The sequence below is a fragment of the Sorex araneus genome, chromosome 6, assembly GCF_027595985.1.
Source record: "Sorex araneus isolate mSorAra2 chromosome 6, mSorAra2.pri, whole genome shotgun sequence".
NCBI lineage: Eukaryota > Metazoa > Chordata > Mammalia > Eulipotyphla > Soricidae > Sorex > Sorex araneus.
Genome location: NC_073307.1, coordinates 63,867,505 through 63,895,492, shown reverse-complemented (window position 1 = coordinate 63,895,492; position 27,988 = coordinate 63,867,505).

Sequence of the window (27,988 nt, the reverse complement as noted above, 5' to 3'; positions counted from 1 at the left end):
CTTTCACTGCCATCAGTGATCCTATTTGACCCTGTTGTGGTAACACTGGGAGCACTGATCAATTACAACATGCAGGACACTTAACTTTCAACACAGGTTTGTTTGGTTTGGTTTTGGGGTTTGGGGTCACTGCGGTGGTGTTCAGGGCTTGCTTTTGACTTTGTGATCAGGAATCACTCCTGGCAGGGCTTGGGGACCATCTGTGGCGGTAGGGATTAACCGGGGTTGGCCGCAAGACAAGTGCCCTTCCTGCTGTGCTACCACTCCAGCCCCTTAACGCATAATGATTCTTAAATAGGGAAAATTATATCTTTATTGTATCCTTTTAAGTTTTTTAAGTTAAAGAACCACAATTTACAAAGTTACTGATAGCTGTGTTTTAGGCATAGAGTGCCTTCCACCAGTGTCGACTTCCCTCCACCAATGTTCCCAGATTCCCTTCCCATTCCAGCCCCAACTCCAACCCCCTCCACAACCCCCTCCCCGCTCTCCCCCCCCCATCAGCCTGACAGACACATTACAAACTTTCAATGGTGGAGAGGGATATTTGCTATTGAGAGATCCCCAACCACCCTAAAACCCCATAGGGCCTCTCCCAAGAGATTGATGAAACACTGAAACACTGTCATCTCATTGTTCATCTATTTGCTCAAGCTGGCACCAGTAATGTCTCCATTGTGAGACTTGTTTTTACTGTTTTTGGCATATCAAATATGCCATGGGTAGCTTGCCAGGCTCTGCCATGCAGGCAGGATACTCTTGGTAGCTTGCCTGGCTCTCCGAAAGGGAAGGAGAAATCAAACCCAGGTCAGCCGCATGCAAAGCAAACCCCCTACCCCCTGTGCTAATAATGTTAATGTCTCAGAAAAAAAAGCTGGATTTTGAACAAGTGGAAATCATCTTTGTGACTCCTAGAGACCAAACTAAAAACTAGATTTAGCTGTGGCTATCACGTGGCCTGTAATTATCACTTGCCGGTAGGCAGGCATTGCTCCATCTAACGAAGCTTGTTCAGGTGAGCTGTGTGATGGAGAGAGACTCGTGGTTCCCAGGAAGGCTCAGACAGTGCAAAGCTGAGTGAATAGGGTTAGCAGTTCTTCCAAATTCCCCCTCGCCCCCATTTCTAGTCTTTATTGTAAAGAAGCTGCGGTTGGAACTAAAAATGCACAGTCTCGGATTGGTCTTTCAGAAGAGGAGAGAGGAGCGGAGAAGCTGACACATACAAAAATTGGAAACATGTTCTCGTAGTTTTCAAGCCAAGCTGGCTTGTGCCACAGGCTGTCATTCCATGTCACTGCAGCGGGAGGTTCTGTCTGAGAATGAAATGTGGCAACGCGTTTGGGATCACAGGGTGTGGAAAGCCAGCTTCACCCAAGGCATGAGGCAGCAGGGACACGGGGCCCCAGCCTTAAGCCGGGCCTCACCAGAGTGCAGGATGGGGATCAGGAGACGGCTCCCAGAAGCAGAGGTACGAGACCTGCCTCATGGTCACAGAGTGACCATCCCCAGACCCTGAGACCCTGAGGTCCGGCTGGACCACTCAGGCTCTCTCTCTGGGAGGGCTGGTCATGCCTTGGGTCTCCCTGGGACATGTTCTTTCTGCAGCCTGGGCCAGGCCTCTAGCTGCCACATGGTGACTTCATGGACAGACCTGCCCACCCGGGCCAGGGCAAGCTAATACTGCGGCCGGGGCCACATCCAGAATTCACATGCACACGCACATGCACACGCCATGCACACGCATGTCCACATCCACATCCAGAATTCACATACACATGCACATGCACACGCCATGCACATGCACGTCCACATCCACATCCAGAATTCATATCCACACCCACATCCACACGCACATGCACATGCACATCCACATCCACATCCAGAATTCACATGCACACGCACATGCACACGCACATCCACATCCACATCCAGAATTCACATCCACACCCACATCCACATGCACATGCACATGCACGTCCACATCCACATCCAGAATTCACATGCACACGCACATGCACATGCACATGCACATCCACATCCAGAATTCACATGCACACGCACATGCACACGCACGTCCACATCCACATCCAGAATTCACATGCACACGCACATGCACACGCATGTCCACATCCACATCCAGAATTCACACCCACATCCACACATACATGCACACGCACGTCCACATCCACACACACAGCAGGTGGCATGAGTGAAGGCATGAGGAGTTTTATTAACATTTTGGAGCAGATTAAAGAGAAACTCATGGGGGCTGGAGCGATAGCACAGCGGGTAGGGCGTTTGCCTTGCACGCGGCCGACCCAGGTTCGATTCTCAGCATCCCATATGGTCCCCTGAGCACCACCAGGGGTAGTTCCTGAGTGCAGAGCCAGGAGTAACCCCTGTGCATTGCCGGGTGTGACCCAAAAAGCAAAAAATAAATAAATAAATAAAGAGAAACTCATATCATGTTGCACACTAAAACTTTTCTAAGTGTCTCTTTTCTGTTTTCCTCTCATGTCTCTCCAGCAGGTGCTGCTGTGTCTCTCTCCATCCCGTCCACACACCTCAAGCTGTGGGGCTTGGGTTATTCCCTGTTCTGCCCCCCATGCCCCATCCCCTTCTCTGCCAAAGCCAGTTCTCCTTGAGCTCTCTCAGAGTTCCAGGTGTGGGTAAGTGTATAATCTGCACCTAGGTCATGGTAGTGTAGTGTAGGATGACATTACTTTGTCCTCTCCCTCCTTGCCACAAGTAGCTTGTCCCGGTTTTACCCAGAGTTTAGGCTTACCCCAGTCTCACCCATCAAGGTGTTCCCGAATCTCTCCCATCCCTTTGTTTAGCTATAATCACTTCTCCATGCTCTCTTCCCCAAAAAAGTTAATCCGAGGCTTTCCCTTAATCTGACTCTGCTAATTTGCAAGGTCAGACCTTCCTAGGATACTGAATTTATATTATATAAGTTAATATTGCCTTTCTCTTCTTCTTGTGCCCTTTGAATAATTTACTTTAAAGCTATGACTGTTTTGTATAGACACAAGAAGACAATATTATGTTTTTATAACTTGGGAATTAATTGGCCTCGAATATTCCCTCCCGGGCCTCTGCTTTCTCCACTTAAGCCTCAGTTGCCCTCAGTTCCTAGCACCCTAAAGTAGGGTCCCCGACGTGGGACAGGAAGGATCCAGGGCAAGCGGTGAGTTATGTGCTACCCTGGCATCGAGATGGGCCTGGCCAAAGTGCCTAATTCTTAACTATAAGTTAAGAGCTTGATCATAGACAAATGCTGTCATGATCCAATAGTAATTATGAGACTGGGACCCTGCCAGGGATAGGAAAGACTGATCTGGCCTGAGCACTGTAGTCTGAGATTGAGATGGCCCCAGGAGAGCAATTCTATAAGCTTTAATGCATCTCTTATTGTGTCCATACAAAATAATTAATATTATGAATTCTTATATGTTTGCTGGCTGAGGAGAAGAGAAACACATTCATGGGACTCCGCCCTTGGGTGGATCCTCCTGCTGAAAGAGAATTAAGTCCTAGGAGAAGCATCCCCTAAGGGAAAGGAACCTTACCCTATTGATGGTGACCACACCTATGTGTAAGCCCCAACCCCCTCATGCTGTGGAGATTTAACTAGGCTGTGAGAGTGGGTTGGGGGGCCAGATCCACGAGCCAGATCCACGGGGCAGATCCACGGGGAGAGACCCAGGAGAGCGGGAGAGAAGCGGAGGGAGAGAATGAAATAAACGGATCGAGCAACCAGTTTGGCCTTCTTCCTTCTTCCTTCCGTCGCCTGCCCTCGACCGACAGCACACACAGCGGTTCTGCAGAGAGAGGCCGGAGCTGGGAGTGCGGGAGATGAGAAAGTTTGAAGATTGAATAAACGGTAACTAATCAGCAACCAGCTTGGTCCTCCTTCTTCCTTCGCCTGTCCTTGACCACCGGCCGTCCCGATCGAGTCCACACACTCCCGATCCAGAGCACCGAACGTGGGCGGTGAGGCACAGCCGCCCGGAGAGCCCGCGAGTGCACTCGCCCCTCGGCGTGCTTTAGTTTTTTACAGCGTAGTCCAGCCCAAGGTAGAAGTTACCCATTTAAGGAAAAAGTATTCACTTGCTCAAAAATAATTTTTTGGGGGGTGGGAGGGGTTATACCCAGTGGTGCTCAGAGCTTACTCCTGGCTCTTCACTAAGGGATCACTCCTGGTGTTCAGGGGACCATATGGGGTGCTGGGGATTCAATCCAGGTTGGCTGTGTACAAGACAGACACCCTACCTACTCTACTATCATTTCAGCCCTCAAAATAAATTCTTGGTAGGAGTTCCTCTGCTTACTTTTCCACTTTCAGTTTAGAATAGTTGAACTTCTAGCTACTTGTGTTAATGCCTAGGTTAAATGCAGCCTCCTAAAAACCCCACCTGGCCTACTTAGGTATCTGTTTTGCATTTTAACCTAACAGAAAATATTTCTTTGGGTTTCATTTTCTTGGAACTACAGAACATAACTCTGTGGTTTAGCTTGTGGGTACACTGAAGAGTGGCAATGATTGTTTTTCAAGGTAGAAGGGAAAATGTAGAATAGTGCATAGATTATACCAGTAAATTTTTAAACTATGTGAAAAGACACAGGCAGGGCCTATGATTGGATTTATCTGCTAGATGCACCATGATAAAGCATTACACGCAGGGAGACTTTAGCACAAGACACTGATTTCCTCACAATTCTGAAGGCTGAAGTCTCAGATAAAGTTTCTATTGGGTCCCTCTGTGCTCTCTTCTCCTCAGTGTGTCTTCACATGCTCTTGCTTCATGTAAAATCCTATCCCAATTCCCAATTTCCTTTTCTTTGAGGAATCCCAGTGAGATTGGGTTAGGACCCATTCTAATGACCTTCTTTTAATTTAGAAGAGGCTCTTTAATGAGCCTCTCTCTAAATAAGGTCACATTCTGAGGTACTGAGGGATAAGACTATTGTTTTTCTTTTTTTTTGGGTCACACCCAGCAATGCTCAAGGGTTTCTCCTGGCTCTGCACTCAGGAATTACTCCTGGCGGTGTTTGGGGTACCATATGGGATGCTGGGAATCAAACCGGGGTTGGCCGCATGCAAGGCAAATGCCCTACCCACAGGACTATTGCTCCAGCCCCTGGAGGATAAGACTTTAACCTAAGCCATAACAATGGTTTATTCAATGTCAAATTGCATCTCATATAATGGTTTTATTACCCGCATGACAGACAGTGGTGCAAATATTCTCATGGTTCACTTTTTTGTTGACAATGCAAAGGATAAGTGTTAGATGGTGGTTCTTCTGGCCCCTCCATGTGTCTGCTGATTGTTAGATTATTTTTCCAGGGTTATTTTTCCAAAATTAATTTTGTTTAAAATTAACAAAATTAAGAAAAGAGGTCTTAATTTTGCAGGGTGGGAAACTGATGAGGACATACACAGTAACAGTGGGATATCAGGTGGTTTATTTATTTTCTTTTTGGGTCACACCTGGCAATGCTCAGGGGTTACTCCAGGCTCTGCACTCAGGAATTATTCCTGGCGGTGCTCAGGGGACCATATGGGATGCTGGGAATTGAACCCGGGTCTGCCATTGCAAGGCCCTAGCCCCACAGGTTGTTTTTAAAATTTTTTATTTTTAAAAATTTATTTGTTTTTGAATCAGAGTAAGATACACAGTTACAAAGTTGTTCATGATTGGGTTTTAGTCATGTAATATTCCAGTATGTCAGGTATTTTAGAAAGATCTCTTTAGGCAGTTAGGCAGTTTCACATTTGTGTTGGCCCTCCACCCCTTGAGACCGAATGCATCTTTCCTTCCTGGTAAGAAGTAGAGATGAAGAAAATCTATGCGAAGAGAAATTTGTGCCCTGCTTTCAGGCGAAAGAGGGGAGGAAGGAATAGTATTACTCTTGTTGCTTTTATTACCTTCAGCTCAAAGTAATTCTTATGCCAAAGGGGCATACTTGAGGGTTTGTGGATTCTGATTCCTGCCAGCATGGCCAGCTGAGACTACAGTGTGCTGGATAGTCAGGACTACTAGGATACTCGAGGGGACTGGAACTGCTCCTCCACTCTAGTACTGGAATCCAAGTAAGGAGCCCAGAATTAAAGATGTTTTCTTATTATTAGGTGGTAGGGGTGGGGGCTTCCCAAGTGGTCCTCAGAGCATTCGGACAGGCTGGTTCAGTGCTAGAGGCTGAGGATGTGGCCGTACTAGGAGGCTGCCCAAATCATCAAGACCACCGTAGTGGTGCTCAGAGGCCTCCAAAACCACCCTGGAATTCTGGAGGCAACAAGGTCACAACCATACTCAGAAGACCATGTGATACCAGGGACTGAACATGTGTTGGCATGTACCCTAGCCCTTTACTACAGTCCCTGGACCACCTTCCTGGGCTTATGCTTAGCGTGGTGCAAACAAGGCTCTCCACACTAACAGCATCTTTGATCCACCTTGAAAGGTCGTCTGTCTTCGACTCTGCTCCCCCTGGCTCAGGCTCACTCATCCTACACAGATTGTCCACTGTCCACTTCTATTCAGACTCTGGCGTCAGACAAAATGCAGGATCCTTACTGCTCTCAGAGTAAAATTTTATTTTTTTTGGCTTTTTGGGTCACACCTGGCGATGCACAGGGGTTACTCCTGGCTCTGCACTCAGAAATTACTCCTGGCGGTGCTCAGGGAACCATATGGGATGCTGGGAATAGAACCCGGGTTGGCTGCATGCAAGGCAAATGCCCTACCCGCTGTGCTATCGCTCCAGCCCCCCTCAGAGTAAAATTTAAACACAAAATCCAGCATCATCTACTCTGCCCTGGCTTTTCATCTGAATCCCTTTTCATTTCACATGGAATTAAGAGTTGTCACCAACTCGGGGGTGCCTTCCCTGCCTCTGGGTCGTGGAGTGGAGGCCTGGCTGTATGAAGCACCTCTGCTTCCTCTTCCTTGCTCAAACGCTGCCTGGCTTGGTAACATGGTCTCAGCCTCCCTTTATCTGCTGCCAACCCTCTGTACCCTCTGGGTCTCTTATTTTCCTTATTCAAAAAAATTTATTATTAATATTTTTTCTCTTCTCTTATTTTCTACAGCATTGTAATTGTGCGTTTTTCTTCTTGGCCTCTGACTTTACATTATGAGGTCTTTGAAGAATCAAGTTTATTTCTTCTTAGTATCCCACTGCTCAGCACAGATTTGAAATAACCCAAAAGGCATATTTCAGATGTTTATTAAAGGAAGGATGCTGTTTTGTCTGTTTATAGTGGCTCTGGAAACCAACAATGATTTATTAATCTCTGAAGTTCAAGGCTCTGTAAAGGCTAGGGGAAGGGAAGAGGTGACTTGTGCTGATCCTGTGATGGGTGAATGGGTGGGTAAATGTTTGTAATGAAATGAAATAGCCTTTGTAAGTTTTCTTATACAAGATGTATGTTAATTTCCCAAATGTACACGCATCTGTGTATTTTAGTGGGAGAATACATAGTCCTTTTCTAGCACGGAGACACTTGAAATGGGGTTATTTCCCTTCCAAATGAAAACCAATTAAATAAATTATATTTTTCCCTTGGTGCTTACAAAGTGTGGGAGTTGTCACCAAACATTACTAAATGTTCTAATTTAGTCATAAATGGGTTGAAAGAATGCAGCATAATTACTACATCCAAAGTTAGTTGTTTTAAATATTTTATCTTGTTCAACATATGCTGTTTTTTTTTCAAAAAAAAAAAAACAGAGCTCTAATTGTCAACATTCAATTCACAAAAAGTAAACAACAGCTGAGTATAATGGGCCAATAAAGAACTTCCCATAAATCCCAACATATGGCAAAAAGAATGTCCATTTTGAAATGAAAAATAATCACATTTATCAACTGAGCTATTTTAGTTTTTGGATCCTTCCTCTTGGAAAAACATTCTAGTGATGTTTTCCTAAAGCAAATGAGAACATGAGTAAAGAATTGTATGGCATAGTTAGATCTCAGGCAGAAGAAAGTCAAAACTTGCTATGTCCGTAAAAGGGGTGAAGTTAGACACCACCACTCTCTGGAGAAACTGTCAAACTAGGATTATTGACATAAAAGAACAGACTTCTTTGCCTCAAGAGAAATTTCCACTCCTCAGTACCAATTTCTAAGAACAAACCTGAGTGCATTCAGCCTCTGATATGTCCTGTTATGATGTGGAGTTGTCTGAGATAATTGGATACTTCATTTCCTTCTAGGGAAGACCACTAGAAAATTGCTTGGGACAAAAAAGGTAAATCTGGGGCTGGAACAATAGCACAGCTCGAGCCTTGCACGCGGCCGACCCAGGTTCGATTCCCAGCATCCCATATGGTCTCCTGAACACCACCAGGAGTAATTCCTGAGTGCAGAGCCAGGAGTAACCCCTGTGCATCGTCGGGTGTGCCCCCAAAAGCAAAAATAAATACATAAATAAATAAATAGATAGATAAATAAATACATAAATCTGTGTATATGAGTTTTACATTCAGGAGAGATACTTTAAACACCATTTATCTTCAGATGGATGCTGGGGGGAGGGAAGCAAGTAAATATTGTTCTCACCAGAAACTTCAAAGCAGCCCTCGGAGGAAAGGCAGGGCCAGTCTTCTCATGCTTCTAGGTTGTGATAGGGCAAAGAAACCCAGCTTGGGACAAAGTGCTTTGTTTGAAACTGTGGAGAGCAAGGCTGTGTCTCTGATTATCCAAACGATGATGGCAATCTATGTTAAATCCCCGTTGGAGATGAGTAGCACAGTTTGGGAACAGATACTGAATTCACTTGAACAGACACTATTCACTTAAAATTTAATGGCTCTGGCCAGAGTGACAGGATGGCCCAGGTATGTTGCTTGCCGTATGGGGCATTTACTTTGTGTTATTCCTGCAATGCTAAGGCCCCCATTGAGCACTACTAGGTATGGCCCCCAAACACGCAAACAAACAAAATTAACAACTCATTGGACTAATTTAATGAATAGCCACGCCTGGGCAGAGTACCATAGATGCCCCATGACTTAGAAGCCGGCCTCACGTGCTGGGGGAAAAGGCAGCTCAGATAGAGAAGGGACCACCAAGTAAAGGGTGCTTGAAGGGCCCGCTCAGGATGGGAGATGGGAGCTGAAAGTAGACTATGGACTGAACATGATGGCCACTCAATACCTATATTGCAAACCTGTATCACAACACCCGAAAGGAGAGAGAGAGCAAAAGAGAATGCCCTGCCACAGAGGCAGGTGGGGGTGGGGGGATACTGGGATCATTGGTGGTGGAGAATGGGCACTGGTGGAGGGATGGGTACTCGATCATTGTATGACTGAAATATAAGCACAAAAGTTTGTAAGTTTATAACTGTACCTCATGGTGATTCATTTTAAAATAATTTTTTTTAAAGAGGCTTACCAAAAGTATTATCGAAAGTATTCTTAGGAAGAAAGTAGAGGTTCTAAATGACCCTATGCAGGGAAAAATCCAGAAAATTGAAGTTAATTGACTGCCCTGTGAATGTTAGTTTTCTGGAGATAATAATTAGGATTTTGTCCAGGCTTTGCAAGTCCAAGTTGCTTTAAAATGTCACTCTTCTTATTCTGCTTGCTTCCTTGATGTGTTGTTTTATATTGCTTGTTTTGTTTTGTTTTTGTTTGGGGGCCACACCTGGTGAGGAAACATTCCTGGTGGTGCTCAGAGACTATGTGTAATGCCACGGATTGAACTCAGGTCAGTCCTGAGCAAGGCAAGTGCCTTTCTTGCTGTACTATTGCTCAGGGCCCTGATGTGTTATTTTAAATAGATGATAACATAATAAATTGAATTAATCTCATTGGATGCAAAGGTGTCTCTTTTCCTTTAGTGAGACTCTCTGGTAAGCTTGAAAGGAGCTCCAGGGAGAAAAACACACCATAGAGACAACACAATAAACACACACACACACACACACGCACTGCTCATTTTTAGTAATTAATGAGCTAATATTTAAAATTACCCAAGGAACATGAAATGAGGGAATTCCAAGAAAACATGAGGACTTTTGGGCAAAACTCAAAACTCAGAATGATTTGTCTAAAAAAAATCCATAAAGGCCATTGTGTGGATTCTTGATGAGAAAGCTGGAGTTACCATTCCTCTTGACACCAAAAATGAAGAGTAAAAATTCTAGAAGGAAAATACCCTTAGTAATGAAAAAATAACCTGGGATACTAAATTGTAGGTTATCACGCTAAAAGCCTGTCATAGAGTGCCCAAAAATGAAACAGACACACAGTCCCAAAGACTGAAACAGGCATGGCAAATTGGCCCTGACAGTCCTTGGCTAATGGCAGTTTGGGCTTATTTAGTAGTTTAGCACCACTTTCCCTCTGGCTCCCATTGTATGGGAGTTAAAACAGGAGTTAAAACACACTTAACAGTTCAGTACAAATGCTGGAATATTTACTTAGCTGTGGCCATAGGGTGATAAGCAATCAGCAGTCTTTTTAATGCATAGCATTGAAGTCATGGTAATCTATTCTAGCAGGACAGTTCCTTCCTGAGTACAAGTTGACAGCTCTCAATGTTTTCTTATTTATTTATTTATTTATTTATTTATTTTGCTTTTTGGGTCACACCCAGCAATGCTCAGGAGCTACTCCTAGATCTGTACTCAGAAATTACTCCTGGCAGTGCCTGGGGGACCATATGGGATGCTGGGAATCAAACCTGGGTTGACCAAGGCAAATGCCCTCCCCACTGTGCTATCGCTCTAGCCCCTCAATGTTTTAATTAAGCTAAACTTGTTGTACTCAGGGGACCCTGCTGATTTTTATTAGAAAATGATTTCCCACACTGAGGTGTTATTGATTTTATTTCTATCCATATCCGTCAAAAACCTGTGTGACATTTGACCTGGAGATCTGAGTAGAGCTGAGATGTGGAGGGCTCTAGGAGTCACCTGAAAAAGACAGTGGAGGGTGGGCTGCTAGAGCAAATGGGAGAGACCCCACCTCAGAACAGTAGAGACCCACCGAGGGTGGAGTCGAGGTAGACATCCTGACCACTCTCCCGAGGTTTGACTATGACAATGATACTGACAGAAAGAAAATGTGTCTTGAAGCATCAATAAGGTGAAAATGTTGTCTTGGTCCCAGACCTGACTCATTTGATCGCAAAAAAGTAACATTGCATGACAGTGACATCTGGTCATACCCTTTTCCAAAAAACTTTGATTCTTCTCCTTTAAGACAATCTGTCAATTGTCTTATGGTCCTTGCCTAGCAACTAAAAGAAAAGTTCAGAGATACTAATTACATGTGAGGTCCTATTCTCCTAGTTTTTTTTTCTTTTCTTTCTTTTTTTTTTAATGAATCACAGTGAGATACAGTTACAGACTTACAAACTCCCATGATTACGTTTCAGTCAGACAATGTTCAAGTACCCATCCCTAACCAGTGTCCATTCTCTACTGCCAATGTTCCCAGGATCCCTCCCACCAGCCCCACCCCTTCCCGTTCCTTGCCTCGGTGGTGGGCACATTCCCTCTTACTCTCTCTCTCCTTTTGGGTTTTATGGTTTGCAATACAGGTTCTAAGGGGCCATTGTGTTTGGTCCATAGACTATTTTCAGCACGCATCTCCCATCTCAACCATCCTTTACTTCGTGGTCCCTTCTCTGTCTCAGCTGCATTTTACCCCAGCAGGTGAGACCTGCTTCCCAGCCTTGGAGCAACCGTGCTGGCCCTTATCTCTACTATTCTTAGGTGTTAGTCTCCTATTACATTACTTTATATTCCACAAATTAGTGCAGTCATTCTATGTCTATCCCTCTCTTTCTTGCTCATTTTACTTAGCATGATACTCACCATGTCAATCCACTTATATGCAAATTTCATGATTTCATCTTTTCTAATAGATGCATAGTGTTTCATTGTTTAGATGTACCAAAGTTTCTTTAACCAGTCATCTGTTCTCGGGAACTTGGGTTTTTTTTCCAGATTCTGGCTATTGTAAATAGTGCTGCAATAAACATACAAGTGCAGATGTCATTTCTACTGTAATTTTTTGCATCTCCAGGATATATTACCAGGAGTGCTATTCTTGTAAATGGAAGCTTAATTTCTAGTTTTTTGAGAAACTTCCATATTGTTTTCCAAAAAGGCTGAATCAGTCGACATTCCCACCAGCAGTGAAGAAGAGTCCCTTTCTCCCCACATCCACGCCAACACCAGTTGCTTTTGTTCTTTTGGATATGTGCCAGTCTCTGTGGTGTGAAATGATATCTCATTGTTGTTTTGATCTGTATCTCCCTGATGAAAAGCATTTTTTCATGTGCTTTTTGGCCATTCAGATTTCTTCTTTGAGAAAGTTTTTGTTCATTTCATCTCCCCATTTTCTGATGGCCTTGGGTGCTTTCTTCTTGTAGAATTCCACCAGTGCTTTATATATATATATATATATATATACATATATATACATATACATATATATATCCTTGATATAACCCCCTTATCAAGAAGGGCCCTGGGTGAATATCTTCTCCCATTCTGTAAACTGTCTTTGTATTCTGGTCACTGTTTCTTTTGAGGTGCAGAATTTTCTTAGTTTAAGATAGCCCCATTTGTTTATCTCTGTTTCCACTTGCTTGGTCAGTGGTGCCACTGACGGAACACCCCTATTCTCCTAGTTATACTTGACTTATACTTGTGCTGCAAAAAAAAAAATCAATCTTTTTTTTTTTTTTGTCACACCTACTGATGCACAGGAGTTACTTCTGGCTCATGCACTCAGGAATGACTCCTGGTGGTGTTTGGGGGACCATATGGGATGCTGGGAATCGAACCCAGGTTGATTGCATGCAAGGCAAATGCCCTACCTGCTGTGTTATCTCTTCAGCCCCCATAAGTCAATCTTTAACTTCATTTTTTTAAATAATTTTTTTTATTTGAACAGATTCTGTCTAATTTTCTAGAAAAGGCAGAGAACATGCATGTTACATGAGTAGTGCTTCAGAGACTATAAATACTAATTTAGGGTTTAGAGCTCTATCTTGTCTGACTTTCCATCACTTAAGCAAAAGTTATCATTAAGATATATGATTCAATAGGCTTTATAGTAGCTTCCTTTTCCCCTCTTTTTGTGTGTTGTTTGATCTACATTTTTCCATGTGCTGGGCTACTCCTGACTTGACCGTTGCTCTAGATATAGCTTGGCATACTAAGTTACCAAGGATCAAATCTGGGGCTCCAGTACCTATGCTGACTTTTTGTTTTTGTTCCACACTCAGAGTGCTTAGGGCTCTGTTCTTAGCTCTGTTCTCAGGATCACTGAGGGACCAAACTTGTATTGATCACGGACAAGGCAAGCACCATTTTTGTTTTGTTTATTTTGGGGCAACACCCGACAAAACTCAGTGGTTACTCCTGACTCTGCATTCAGGAATCATTTCTGGTGGTACTCAGGGAATGATATGGGATGTCAGGGATTGAACACGGGTCAGCTGTGTGCAAGGCAAGCGCCCTACCAGCTGGCGTATCTTCCCAGTCCCAAGCAAGCACCTTAACCCTCGTACTCCTGCCCCATCCTGACCTTCTTAACAGGTATGCTTTAGGAACATTTGTGTTTGATAAAGTTTTTTAACCAAATTTTCTCATTACTTTTCCATAAAAGATTATTTTTCTTACTTAAGTGTCCTGAGAGAATTAATATTGTGGTTTGTGTTTTTTCAAATCAGTGCTTTAAGTTAGTGGATTAATTACACCTGTACTTGTTTTCATGCATAAAAATAATAGTGCTGATGCAATGCTCTACTTCACATTGCCTATTTGATTATTGGAGACGCTCAATTTTGTAGGGATTTTTTTCTCCATTTTGCTTTGTTTTGAGAGAAGGAGGTCAGCAGGGCATAGAAAATCACTTCTCTGAGATTATTTAGAAAGAAAACAATTTACAGTGAACAGCTGAAAAGGACTTATATTTTTAAAAATTGTAGTCTTTAGGCTTGCAGAAAACAGGAGTCAAAGCAGGGAAAGTAGGCAGATTAATTTCTCAGAAAATATATATATTTCAAAGTCTCTTGAATTTATGATTTTTGGGTAATTTGAAACTAACATAACTATGGTATCATCATATATTTTTCTGCATCTTGGTACTATTGCAGATTAGTCCTGCAGGATTTACAGATGTTTGCTGACTCCTGTAGCATCTAGACCAGGGTGCATTGCTCATCTATAATGATTTAATGAGCCCTGACTTGGAGCAAGACTATCTGTCAATCTGTAGAAAACGCTTTTAGGTTATATCCTTGTTAGTGCTAGGTAATGTCTAGTTAATAGTTAAATATGATCCCTGCAATGACGGTTATATTTTTTAAAATCCAGCACATATTTTGCAAATCCTAAATAAGGGAAAATCGAAATAAACTTACTGCTATTCAGTCACTCAGTAGCATAATTTTCCCACTGGCAATTTTGTGGTCCTCCTATCTTCACAGCACCTTTGCACATAATAGCAGCTGTATATTTGTTGATGACAGATTGTATATAGTTATAAAAAATGGTAACACCCCATCTCACTCTAACACCCTGTATAGTTGATTACATTATAAGAATTTTTTTCTTTGCCATTTTCTGTGATATCTCAGTAGATATCACTGTATCACTGTCATCCAGTTGCTCATCAACTTGCTCGAGCGGGCACCAGTAATGTCCATTGTGAGACTTGTTGTTACTGTTTTTGGCATATCGAATACACCACGGGTAGTTTGCCAGGCTCTGCTATGCGGGCGGGATACTCTTGATAACTTGCCGGGCTCTCCGAGAGGAATGGAGGAATTGAACCTGGGTCAGTCGCATGCAAGGCAGACGCCCTACCCACTGTGCTATCGCTCCAGCACCTCAGTAGATATAAAAAAATATGATTGCAGGGATTTAGGGAAATATCTCAGTCACTTAGTATACTTGCATTGCAAACATAAGGGCATAAGATTACAAGTTCAACCCCTGGTGGCAATCCTTGGTGCCAACACCTGTTCTGGACATGATCTTGATAGCTCTGCTGTTTAAATTTGGCAACTCTGTTGTCTGTGATTGCTGACATTGCAAAAGACTCCCAGCCATATCACAGCCAGATGTGTGTGACCACGACAACTAACACATGTGCAAGCACAAAGATTAAAATGTGTAAGCCCTGGGACCCAAGAGAGAACAAACAGATAACTCTGCAAAGCATCAGGAGGGCTGGGTTGGATCCTGACAACTCTTGACTTCCTAAGTATTGCCAAAAGTGATCCCTGAGCTCAGAGCCACAAGTAGCCCCTAGCAATGCCAGTTGTGGCCCCTAAACCAATAAATGAATGACTGAATAAAATGTGCAAGCACAGACCCAGGGAATAGTGCAATTCCTTTGTTGATTGAAGCATCAACAAACAGAAGGAAAGGGGAAAGGGAAGGGGAGAAAATTGAAGTGTTTGATTCAGAATCTATGTTTGCACTTTTAACCATATTAACTTTCACTCTTATGTGTGAGCACTAAATAGCTACATAGCTGTACCCAGGGAAATTGCCAGCAGAGAATTTTAAGCAAGACTGTGGTTTTTGAAGGGAATTGGATAGATTGGGCTTTGCTGTGCCAGAGGGAAGTATCAGAGAGAAGGAAGGGCATGAGCTTGTATCGCATCTCGTGTTAGGCATCATGCCAGCCACTCATGTAAGACCCCTGGGATTCATACCAAACCTAAGTGTTTCAAGACAGAAAGGCTCAGTCTCAGGGCAAGTCAAGTAGCTTGTCCAAGCCTCACTGCTCACATTTGGCAGGTCCTTGACTGCAGCTCAGACCAGTCTTCTTGGAAAAGCAAACCTTTCTCTTGCTCCATTCTGCTCATCCTGTCCACAATGGAGAAGAACACCCACATCTTGAGCTAACCGTGCAAGTGTGTCCCTCTACATTTTGGAGTAAGACTCAAGTCACTTTAAAAAAAAGAAAAGAAAAACATACTGTTATTTCTTTTTGAAGAAATGAAGATATCGTGATCTCAGCATCATGGCCAAGTGTCAAGAACCCAGGACAACCAGCCTCTTCCATAGAGGGTAGAAGAGTATCAGTCAGGCTGAATGAGATAGGCATTAGAAAGTCATTTCAATGTCAAGAAAATTCTGGAAACTCAGACAGTAAAATTTCTGAATCTCCTGGAAGTCACGCAATATATACATATATATATATATACATACATATATATATATATTTGTTGTTGTTGTTTTTGGGTCACACCTGGCGATGCATAGGTTTATTCCTGGCTCGTGCACTCAGGAATTACTCCTGATGGTGCTCAGGGGACCATATGGGATGCTGGGACTCAAACCTGGGTCAGCCGTGTGCAAGGCAAATCCTACCTGCTGTGCTATGGCTCCAGCCCCAAGTCACCCACTATTAATATGATTGTTTACCATGCAGATTTGCTTCTCTAGACCTCCCTGATTTTATTTCACTAATGAATGGTTCCCCATTGTTCACTCACAAATCTTTCTGCTTGTTTGTTTTGGGGTTGCACACTGCTGTTCTCAGCACTGACTCCCAGCTCTGTGCTCAGGATTACACTTGCTGGGACTTGGGATATCATCTGGGGTAACTGGGATAGAACCCAAGATGGCCTCATGCAAGGCAAGTGCCTTCCACATTGTACAATCTTTCCAGCACAATTTTTTCTTATAACATCTGTGTATCTGTTGATTTTGATTTAGCTTCAACTGGTTTATGGCTTCAGTCACATTCTACTTCTCAAAATTTTTCTTTTTTCTTTTTTGAGGGGGGGGTTGCACAGGGGTTACTCCTGGCTCATGCACTCAGGAATTACATCTGCTAGTGCTCGTAGGACCATCTGGGATGCTTAGCATCGAACCTGGGTTGTTCATGTGCAAGGCAAACACCCTACCCACTGTGCTATTGCTCTAGCCCCTCAACGTTTTTCTTTTACATATTCTGAATACTGTTCTAATTGCTCACTGCTATTTTAATTCTCTGATTTCTTAACTATAACTTCTGAGGCTTAACTACTGAAGCCAGATTATGATTGTTAGGAAAAACTTTTTATGTCATGGTATCATGGGGGCTATAAATCAGTCTGTAAGTTTTGACTGCCCTTAAGGAGTTCATAACTGGATATACCTAGTTCTTTTAGGAGTGACTGGAGATTTGACAGATATTGACAAATGAAAATGTATCACTCATCAATATCAGGTCAGCAGCAGAAGGTGGTGGCGGAGGTCACAAAATATCAGTAGGGAAATATAGTTACGGCTAAGAGTGGGGAAAGGTAGAAGAAAGAAGAGATGAAAAGATTTTCTGTCAGGACTTGAAAGTGTTTAGGAGATGAGCTGCAGACCGTGAGCCATCCATAAAATACCTGCTGAGAACAAACATGTCTTATGAAGGAATCACTAGAAACACTTTTATTTCTTTTGGATGTGAGTTTCATGAAAATTATATAATATCTCTGGGAATGAGGTTTTTTCTTTCTTCCAATATTCATATAAAATCTAAGAAAATGACATATATTTTTTCTGTTAACTTATTTTTAAAATTATTTGAATTACATAAGTACACATGCATTCTCACTATAATTTTTTTCCATTTTATTTAAACATTATGTCTTACAAAGTTGTTAACGATGCATTTATTATGGCATCCAGTATTTCAATATTCCAACACCAATCCCACTGCCACTGTGACCTTCCCTCCACCACTGACCCCATTTCCCAACCATTCCTAAAGCCTGCCCACATAGCAGGCACCAAAACATTTATTTCTCACTATGAAAGTTCTGAACACGACAAACAAAGCTGATGTCTGTCTTTAGTCCGCTGTCCTAATTTTGCTTCTCCTGTGGGGATGGTCAGGGTGGATTTCCAGGCCTGCACCTAGCATAAGGGGAGTTCTACTCTATTGTTTGTACCTGAACAGGTATTTTCAGCACTTTGTTACCTAGGCTACCTTTTTATTTATTTATTTAGGTGTTTGGGCCACAGATAGTGATTCTCAGGGGAAACTCCTGGCTGTACACTCAGGAATCTCTCTTGATGGTACATCCTATGGGGTGCCATGAATTAAATCGGGGTTGGCCTCATGCAAGCCTACCTACCTGCTGTACTCTCTTCAGTCCTATTTATTTAATTATTTTTATTTACTTTATGCAGTGTGTGAGATGGAACTCATGGCCTTACCCATGCAAGAATGGGGATATACAGTTGAACAATAACCATGCCTCTCTGGAAGTACATGCTACATTTCTAATGTGGGCTGCTATCAAAAGCATAGTGACTTTAAAATATAGACTGGGTGTGTCATACAGATAGAGGGATAAACAAGCCAGACAAAACACTTGCTGTTATAGAACTAACACTGATGTAGCTGGTGGACACAGAAAATAAGAAGTAAAATCTTTAACATTGTTCCCATAACCAGGTGCCAGAGCGATAGTACAGTGGGTAGAGTGTTTGCACGTGTCTGACCTGGGTTCAATCCCTGGCATCCCATATGGTCCTCCAGGCACTGCCAGTAGTAATTCCTGAATGCAGAGACAGGAATAACCCCTGAGCATTGCTTGGGTGTGACCCAAAAAGCAAAAAATTAAAAAAAAATCATAATCAGTGGATGAAGACAACAAGATAAGGTTGTGACAGTGACTGTCACTTGTTATATGTTAATAGGGGTGGAAAAACCTCTTAGGGGCATGTTAAAGCTGAGCCATGTATGATGGGAGCCTTGTATGATGGGATCCATGTATGATAGGAGCCAGGCAGGCCAAGTGGAGAGAAACCACAAAAATCTACAAAAAACATTAGAAAGTATTAATGGCGAATCAGAAGCTAACTGATAGGATGAGGACATGGAGAATATTAGCAATCTGTGTGTGTGTGTGGAGCAAAGAAAGAGGACATTTACCCTATCTTTGGGCCCCTGACTGAGTCTGGAAATTAAATAGGCAAGGACAAATGAGTAGGAGAAAAAGCCCACAAATTTATTGCGTGAAGTTTTATGTGATCTTAAGAGATTTTGTGTGTGTGTGTGTGTGTGTGTGTGTGTGTGTGTGTGTGTGTGTGTGTGTAAGTTTTATGGGAACCTTCCTAAGGAAATAAAGACTTGGAGAAACAGACTGTGCGCCCTTTCTTCCCCTAGTCGAGATGAGTGGAGAGAAGGGTTGTGGAGGAACAAGACAGAAGTAAACTGGGGAGACTTAGCAAGGCTTGTTGGTTTGGATTCTTATTGGTATCCCTTTGTCATCTGAGATAAGCACATTCCTTTCTTTGTCAGAGGCTCCTGGGAAGGCCCATTTCAGGGAAGAAGGGTGTAGGGGAAGGTCAGAGGGCTCCCCCTTTCTTTTAGCTTCTGCTTCTTATTTAATCTATTTATTTATCGAAACTCCTTCCGTTAATATATTCAGCCGGCCAAAGTGAGAACTTTGGAAGTAATGTGACCTGAACTTCATCACTGGTCTCCATAACGACTGTGCTTTAAGAGGAGGAAGGGCTGAGGATTTCACAGAGGCAGCACTGAAGTGAGGCAATGCAGGGAGCAGTGATATCGAAGGACCCACCAGGCTCATACGGGGGCATCACTAGGACCTGAAGAGGGACTCTACATTTTGTACAAATTTTTACTCCTTTACTTCTCCTCAACCCTAGCTCTGATGATGGGCTTGAGTCGACAAGGTCAGAAGACAGTGAAAAGACCCTCCAGACTGAGAAGTGGGGGGGCAGATCAGTCCAGGAGCTATCAGCCATGCCTTAGGGTATTGCTGTGAGCAGGTCTGACACTATAGCTAGGCTCCTTTTGAAGAAAAAAGAAACAGTTTCACAGACCATCAACATCACACAAAGCGACTGTCTTGAGGCAGGAGTGATAGGGCGTTTGCCTTGCACACGGCCAACCTGGATTTTATTCCCAGCATCCCATATGGTCCCCCGAGCACTGCCAGGTGTAATTTCTGATTGCAAAGCCTGGAGTAACCCAGAGCATCACTGGGTATGACCCAAAACAGCAAACAAACAAAAACTAACAAACAACAACAACAATAAAAATACTGTCTTAAGTATTGATACTGTAATGGAAAGACAAATATGGAGGCCACAGAGATGAGGATTTATATCCCAAAAGAACCATTTATTTTTAATTTTTTTTCTTTTTTGGGGTCACACCCGGTGATGCACAGGGGTTACTCCTGGCTTTGCACTCAGGAATTACCCCTGGTGGGGTTCAGGGGACCATATGGGATGCTGGGAATCGAACCCGAGTTGGCTGCGTGCAAGGCAAATGCCCTACCCGCTGTGTGTAGGATAACATAGCCTCAGGTAGTTTAGGTTTATTGGGTTACTCCCATTACAGTGCTCCTATTCCTCTTTGTTTATTTGTAGCTTCTTTCTTAGTGTTCTGTTGACTTGTAAATAATGTTTTTCTCTTCTCCTTGAGTCGTTTGCATAATTTATTCAGAGTCATGTCCTTTTTGTATGGACATAGGAAGACTTAGCAAGTGTTATGCTTTTGTAACCTGGGAGTCATTTGACTCTACATGATATTTTCCTCCTGGGCATCTGTTCTCTCGACCTAAGCTTCAGCTGCCCTTACTTCCTAGCACCCCCAAAAGCAGGGTCCCGACGAGGGACGGGACGGACCCAGGGCAAGCGCAAGCGGTGAGTTGTGTGCTACGCTGGCATCGAGATGGGCCTGGCCAAAGTGCCTAATGCTTAACTATAAGTTACGAGCTTGGTCATGGACAAATGTTGTCATGATCCAAACAGTGATAACTAGATTTGGACCCTGCTAGGGTGAGGAGTGATTAATCTGGCCTGAGTGCTGTGGTCTGAGTCTGTGGCAAGATGTTGCCAGGAGAGCTGCCTTGCAAGCCTCAATGTATCTCTTGCTATGTCCATACAAAAATAACTAGTATTAAGATGTGAATAAGTGTTTGGACTAAGGAAAGGAGAAAAGCACTTTAAGAGTCAGGAAGGGCTTTGGAATGCCGGGCCCTCAGGAAGGGCTTTCTTATGTTGATTTTGCTACCTGGCTGGGTGTAGCCTAGAGGGCAAGGTGGAAGAGACAAGTAGGAGGAGAGATGAGAGAAGCGAGAGAGGTGGCAATAGATCCAGAGAGAGGCCGGAGCTGGGAGTGTGGGAGATGGGAAAGATGGAAGATTGAATAAACGGTAACTAATCAGCAACCAGCTTGGTCCTCATTCTTCCTTCGCCTGTCCTTGACCGCCGGCCATCCTGATCCAGTCCACACACTGCGGTTCCAGAGCACCGAACGCGGGTGGTGAGACAGAGCTGCCTGGAGAGCCTGCGAGTGCACGTGCCCCTCGGGGTGCCTTAGTTTTTTACAGCTGTGCTATTGCTCCAGCCCCCCAAGAACCGTTTATGTTAAGGAAGTGCTGATAAGAAAAGCAGATAAAGCTTGTCTGTGTCAGAAATAACTGTGCGGGAGGCTCCACCCTCCAGTTAAATCAACAGATGGTCCTGATTACACATCCAGAACTATGGGGTAAATTTGGACATCAAATCTGGACTCTTGAGAGGCTTTTTTTCTTTTCATTTTGGTTGGAGGATGCGATACCAGGTGGTGCTCAAAGGCTTCTTCCTGACTCTGGGTGCACCTTTTGCCTTCCCAGAATCTAAGCACTTAGCATGTATACAAAGGAAGTCAAGCATTGGTCCTGCCTGTGACTCCTTGGTCTCAGAATTACTGCTGGAAGCAGTTAGCTCAGTCAGTCCTGACCAGAGAGCAGGGAGGGGGAGTCCAGGCAGTTGGGTCTTCAGCTTCCCTGGGGTCAGAACAGCCATATTCACACAATTGACTTGATAGTGAAGCCTTTCACTACATGGTGAAAATTAGCTCTCGTTGGGATCCAAACCTTAAGCATACACTTAGGATCATCATAGGTGAAGATAAAAGCATTGCTAAGACTGTCTAAACACAAACAGGACCAAAACCTTGTCCAAATTTTGTTAATTCATAATCCTGTTCCAAGTTAGTAGGAGAGACAACTGTTTCTTTAGTAGTGAAGTATCCACCCTCTCTACATATAACATTTGTTAATATGCCAATCCACAAAATACCTGACTTTCTGATAATACCCAACTCAGAGTAAAGTCCTTGTTTGAATCCTCCCTGATATCAGAAGACACAGGTACATCTTTTCTGACCCGGCAGTCTGAGACTCCTGGTGAATGTATTCTCTCCTTACTAGGAGTAATAGATTTGATTTGTGAAGTAGTGTTCCTTGTGATCTTCCCTGGTGGGTATTGAAAGAGGAAACCTCACTTTTCCGATCTACATTTTCAGTATTCCTGCAAATTCCTAGGCTCTTAGGCTCAAAGGAAACTAAGGGATAATGAGTAATACCTAGGCAAATGGTCAAGTAGATAACCTAAAAAACCCTAAACTAGTTAGACCAGTCTATAAAATCCTTACATTCTCTGTAGCATTCTTGTCACTTGACAAGTGACACAAAGGCCCAGGTTTCCTATAAAGCCCCACAAAACGAAACTGTATTTGGTGTAGCTTTATGGTAAGTTCCTCCACGCATGGGGAGTTTCCTGAGTTTCCTGTGATTTGACTTTCCAATAAACTTTTCTAATCTCTGTGAGTCTGAAAATCTTTATTATTCAATATTGTCATTCTTGAAAATACTGAAGAACCTGGGAGCCATCAGTGAACACAGAGACTTGTATCACCGCCCGCATTAGTATTTTTGTTTGTTTTTGGGCCACACTCTGCTGTGCACAGGGGTCATTGCTGGCTCCATGCTGAGGGGTCACTCCCAGAGGAACTCTGGAGAACCATGTTGTTGCTCTGGCGCAAGCCGTGAATGGGAGAGAGACAGCCCAGGACAGGACAGAGAGCTTGGAGAGCTTATTAGAAGAGTTGGAGAGCTTATTAGAAGCTCAGCGCTGAGGACCCCAAGTCAGAAGAGAAAGAGGCTTGGAGCCCTGTTTGCTGAGTGAGTCTCTCTTTCATCCTCTAGGGGTGGGCTGCAATCTATGTACACTCTTATCAGTGAACAGGGGATACAGAAGTAATAAGTAAAAGAAAAATAAATAATCAATGCACTATCCCCACATGGTAAGCCTTCAGGAGCTCAAAAGAAAAGCAGTCAGTGTCAGTATATCTTGCCATTTTTGATGCAGGATTCAGGTACCATCTCCCAGGAACTCCCATAAATCTGTCGGGCCCAGTGTGCTCCCATCAATCTGGTGGGCTGGTGGGTCCTTAACTCGGTTAATTGGGTCATTAAAGGAATGTTTCTCCCTCCCTTCTCTTGTTTGACTTAGGAGGTCAGTTTCAGTTTCCCAGTCCCCGTTACATTTCCTTAATTTTCATTAGAGTTTCATAATTCTCATTACATACAGCTTCTTATTGGTCATTACAATATGGGATAGCAGGGATGGAACCTAGGGTAGCCTTGTCTGGCGTAGCCTGTCCAGATTTCCTCTTCTGCGTCATAATTGAAACAATGGTTGAGAATGCTTTCTGTGAAGAGTTGGAGAGATGAAATCCGATGAAAATTGTTAGTCTCTACAATTGATTGATTATGTTGGTGGTTGTCACCGTGAAAGATCGCACTGAAATCAAGGGAAGAAAGACATTGTCTTGGGGTAGAAAAATAAATGAATGGAAAAAGAAATGCAGTGTAAATGTTAGCAGAAATTTAGCAGCAGTAGTAATATTAATCTTGGATAGAAAAAAATAAAAGAAACAAACGTCCAGATGGAAGTTTTGAATGATGGTCCAAGAAAGTCAGTGTGCATGGCCATGTGCACGGTTATTGGGGTGCGTGGTCACGTGCACGGTTATTGGGGTGCGTGGCCACGTGCACGGTTACTGGGGTGAGTGGTAGCCTGGGACATAGGCTGCTTTTTGTAGATGATAGCAGCTAAGTTACTTCTTGAAATTTTCATGTGGACTAAGAAAGGGCTTCTGGTCCTCTTGTTTTTAATATCAGCAGTAGCTCCTGATACTCCCAACCATATTTTCTGTATTATTAGAAAAACTAAATAATTTCTTTGCTTTAAAAATTCATCTAATATACAAATTTCAACAAGAAATTAAAAAAATGACATCATTCACTCACTACTCTTTATTTATTTGTTTATTTATTTTGCTTTTTCGGTCACACCCGGCGATGCACAGGGATTATTCCTGGCTCAGCACTCAGAAATTACTCCTGGCGGTCTCGGGGGACCATATGGGATGCTGGGAATCGAACCCGGGTCGGCCGTGTGCAAGGCAAATGCCCTACCCACTGTGCTATCACTCCAGCCCCTCACTCACTACTCTTGAGTGAGTTAATTTTATCATCCATTAAGCCATCAGAGAAGGAAGCATCTTTATTAACTGCTCATGCTTTTCAGAAACACGAACTCTTCTGTCTCAGACTCTCAAAAGCACACAGCTAAGAGGCTTCTCTGAGAAGGCTCATTCCAACCCTGCCCCATTGTGTTTCTGCATAGACCCTCCTCCACAGCTAGTGTGCTGACCTAAGAGCCAGAGGAGAAGTCTGATTAGGAAGATTTGAATAGGTTGAAACGCATTCCAGTGAATGCAATTGCTGCATGTGGGATTTGGGGGATTGAATGGCCCACAGGTGACCTTGTTATAAACAAAGGAGCTAATTCCTGCACTAGACAACAGAGGGGGTTTCTTAGCCTTGGAGTGAGCAGGCAATGGACCTATGTGGTCATTTCCTTTCTTTAAATCTGTAAGACGCCTCCCTCCATCTTTGGTTATGCTCAAGCATCCTTAGTGACTGGAATACCATCTGAAGGAAGCATTGTTTGGTGATTAAGTCATCGTGTAAATGCCATAAATTGGTTTACACAGACCTCGACGCTATAGCCTATGTCAAACATAGAGAACAGTATCATATTTGTGGTCATCCTTGTAAGAAAGAACATTGTGTGTCTCATGAATATTATAAATGTGTATATTTCCTTGACCTTGCAGACTGTCAAATTCAGATAGCAATGTTGATATGCCTCAGTATACTCCAGAATTCTATTCTATTTTTAGAAACTAGTAGATATAGTGGTCAGATTCCTGGCACTGTGCTCAGTGCAGGGGATCAATAGTTAACTCCTGTACGAGTTCTCCATCCCCTAATTAAAAAAGAAATGGAGTTGGGGAGAGGATTCAGTGCTTAAGACTTACTCTTGGCTCTGAGTTTAGGAATCACTCCCGGTGGGGCCTGGGGGACCGTATGTGGATTAAACCCAGGTCATCAACATGCAAAGCAAGTTCCCTGCCTATTGTACTGTCTCTGTAGCCCCTATTTTTGTGCTCAGGGCCTTCTCTCAATTCTGTTTGCAGGTTGCTCCTGCTGGTGTTCAAGGCCCTATGCAGTCCAGAGGATAATTCTCAGGAGTCACACATGGAAAGCATGTATGTGCTCTCACCCACCGAGCCATTTTCCAACCCCATAGTGCTGTTCTAGAGCCTATCATCGGGTTCGACCTGGTTTTTGGCCCTTAACTAACATTGTATCTAAAATAGAAACAGACATTTCTTCTTCTTTTTTTTTTTTTTTTCTAATTGGGAAGGTGGACTGGAGTGATAGCACAGCGGGTAGGGTGTTTGCCTTGTATGCAGCTGACCCGGGTTCGATTCTTCTGTCCCTCTCGGAGAGCCCAGCAAGCTACCAAGAGTATCCCATCCGCATGGCAGAGCCTGGCAAGCTACCTGTGCCAGGTATTCGATGTGCCAAAAACAGTAACAAGTCTCACATGGAGACGTTACTGTTGCCCACTCCAGCAAATCGATGAACAATGGGATGACAGTGCTACAGTGCTACAACTGGGAAGGTGATGTAGATAAGGTCTCAGCAGGGCCTGAATTTTGGTTGTTAGGGAGAGAGTGGTCTGATTGGTAGAGAGGAGCATTTTCATTAGGAAAAACTCTTATTATCTTTGTTTAACATTTAAATGAAACATTTAGATATACATAAATGTATATGACACATTAAGAAAAATTTCTTAGTGTAATTCAGGTTGCTGATTAGAAACGGAGAGTTCCTGAAATATTTTGTTTTGCCTCTGATTGGTGAAGAGCTATTTTTCTGTGTGGATTGAGTAGCTCATTTTCCCTTAGAGAACAGAAGATCAGCATTGCTCTTCAAAATTCTGATTTTCAGTGAAGCTCTGTGCTGGCTTCCTAACTGCGTAGAAAGAAAGCAAAGAAATGTGAGCTTCACTGTGTAGGAAAGGATTCACCTCTGCAAAAGAGCTTGAATCTTTGTTATTCATTACTGAGACTTACTGCCAAATGTCTTTCGTCCCCACAGACCAGCGGAACACCTAAGGACGTGGTGAGAGTGGGCCAGGGCAGAAAGCCTAACTAACAATGTGACTCAGAACAATGGATTTGAACCTCCGAGGATTAGTTGACCTGGACACTGATTTTTAACTTTTTTGCTTTTTGGGTCACACCCGGTGATGCACAGGGGTTACTCCTGGTTCTGCACTCAGAACTTACTCCTGGCGGTGCTCAGGGGAACATATGGGATGCTGGGACTCGAACCCGGGTTGGCCGCATGCAAGGCAAATGCTCTACCCACTGTGCCATTGCTTCAACCGCTGGTTGACTTTTAACCATATGGACAGTCAATCAGTCATACCCGTAGAATGGAGAACCCCTAAAACTGAACGTGGAAGCTTGGGCAAGCTTTTCTGTTTCGGGATATTTCCTGTGTATTGCTATTTATAGACGTAACACAATTTGTTATTCCCCAGGGGAGGGAATCTGAAGTTCTGGATTTGGATTTGCCTTATGTGTCTCTGTATTTCTTCCTTTGGTGATTTTTTTCCATTTTAATTGATGCAACACAATTTACAATATTATTAATGATGGTTTCATGAATACATTGTTCTGATACCACACTTAGCCCATCTTAATTTGTATTTTTCCCCTATAATAAAATATGACAGTCTATCAGCTTCCAGTGAGTCTTTCAAGAGAATTCCAAACTAGAAGATGGCTTAGAGAATCTCTTGAACTTAAACCAGTATCAGAAGTGGGAACAATCTTAAAGACTTTGAAAAGTCTTTGACTTTGCAATTGGTTCTAAACAATTCACATGTGATATCCCAGTAGAATCAGATTCCAGTCTCTAGGAACAAGGAACTTAATAGCCCTTAGGGAAGGATCTAGATGAAGATTGAGAATATTCCAGTTCAATGTTTGTGGGGAATACCATGGGGACAAGGTTTTCCATATCCCTCTGTAAACTTGACAGAATCTATCAGTGGTAGATTTGCTATGGAGTGATCTAGAAATACTAAGGGAATTTGCTTTTATAAATTTTTTTTCAGTTACCTTTGCACAAAGTCATACAAAACAGCAGAAAGAACAGTGAAAACAACAGACCAAGGCACTCTCTCAGGCCAACCTCTAGAAAGCCCTTAGAGTCCATTTAACCCAGTCTCCTGGGCATTAGTTTGCCCCTTCATAAAATAAAAATGAAAACTCCTGGTCTGATTACTCAAAAGATTATTAGAAGAAAATAAACCCGCAAAATAATATGTGCAAAAATATTTAGAAAACTGTGACATAATACTCATAGATTTAGACAGAATTAACTTTGTCATCCTACCCCATTGGCAATTTGTAGATGAGACCCAAAGGGCAAAGCAACAAATATTTTATTTTATTTTATTTTATTTTTGCTTTTTGAGTCACACCTGGTGATACACAGGGGTCACTCTTGGGTCTGCACTCAGGAATTACCCCTGGTGGTGCTCAGGGAACCCTATGGGAAGCTGGGAATCGAACCCGGGTCGGCCGCATGCAAGGCAAACGCCCTACTCACTGTGCTATCTCTCCAGCCCCTCAACAAATATTTTAAATTAATAGAACAGGGACCTTATGTCTCCTAATTTCCATGCCAATACATAATTTTTTTAAAATACTGATAAGTTAGGCAAAAATAACTCTAATGTTAGTCTTACCTAATTATTATTTGTTTTATTTAG